Below are 1,259 nucleotides of genomic sequence, written 5' to 3'. Positions count from 1 at the left end.
CCGTTCCCTGGGGACTCAATATGCCTTCTTCGTTGTTGAAATCTTGCAACGCTGAGGGAAATCCTAGCACACTTTATATAAAGGGTGTACAATTCTTCTTCTCATTCGGCCTTAAAGAAGAAAGGGTTTTCTCTCATGAAGCGTGCAGAAGATGCAGGATATGAGCGTGTTGTGTATACACATGCAATGACTCGAGCAATCTTTTGTTGTGATGGGCAGTATTTTGCTGGTATTCCAAGAGAATCAGTTCAGAGGATAGGGAAACTAGTGCGATCTGTGAAATGGGGATGGGGTTTGTGGCATTCTGACGAGTTCCGCCAAAATAAGGCCGTGTTCGTTTCAGCTTATGTTCTGTCGTTCTACTGATGCCAATGTGCAACACATGTGGAGCGACAATGTCTCTGCTTGTGGCACATTGATATGACTAAGGATGACAACATGTGTGAGCACTGTTTCTGGATCAAAGAGATTGGCACGTTCTTACATGATTTTGAACCGATAAGCGTTATTAGGGACACAAGGAATTGGTGAAGATGTAATCTATCATAATCTTATCTTTTTAAGTTCTTTGATACGCCATTATGTATGTCTGACTACAAATTAATGTAATGAAGGCTTAGTTATTGTTTCTTTTGGCTGATTTATAGTTTAATTACGACTGAGTTACTTTTTTATCACGGCTGAGTTATTGTTTTCAAGCACACACATCATGCAAACATTAACAAACATCATGCAGAGTTATTAACAGCGTTATTAATTATGCTGAGTTATGGTTTTATGACGGCTGATTTATTGTTTCTTTTGGCTGATTTATAGTTGAATTATGGTTCAATTTATGTTTAATTATGGCTGAATTGTCATTAGTTTAATTAGGATGAGTTTTGGTCACATAATATGAAGTTATGTTAGCATTAAACACCAGGCGAAAAAAGGTTAATTTACGTGCATTGCAAAACGTTCCGATTTGTTAATTTGCGTGCAGACATGTAAAACGTCAATTAAATACTTAGTCCAATCAAGCAAGCGGAGGGAGTAATAATTAGCCTCGATATTCTCATATTGTTGGCGGAGTTAAAGTATAAATCGTCTTGATATTATGAAGATATCGATATTTTCCACACGCGCCACCATTAATCGACAACTCAGTCCAATCAAGCAAGTGGAAACGTCCCATTAATAATGAAAGTGGGTGAGTGAGTTACTTTATACGTTTTGGCTGAGTTAGCTTAAAGTTGTGAGTGAGTTACCTTATACGTTTT

The sequence above is a fragment of the Brassica oleracea genome, chromosome C3, assembly GCF_000695525.1.
Source record: "Brassica oleracea var. oleracea cultivar TO1000 chromosome C3, BOL, whole genome shotgun sequence".
Classification (NCBI taxonomy): domain Eukaryota; kingdom Viridiplantae; phylum Streptophyta; class Magnoliopsida; order Brassicales; family Brassicaceae; genus Brassica; species Brassica oleracea.
The sequence above is the reverse complement of the archived record's forward strand: the minus strand, read 5'-3'. Positions refer to the sequence as shown.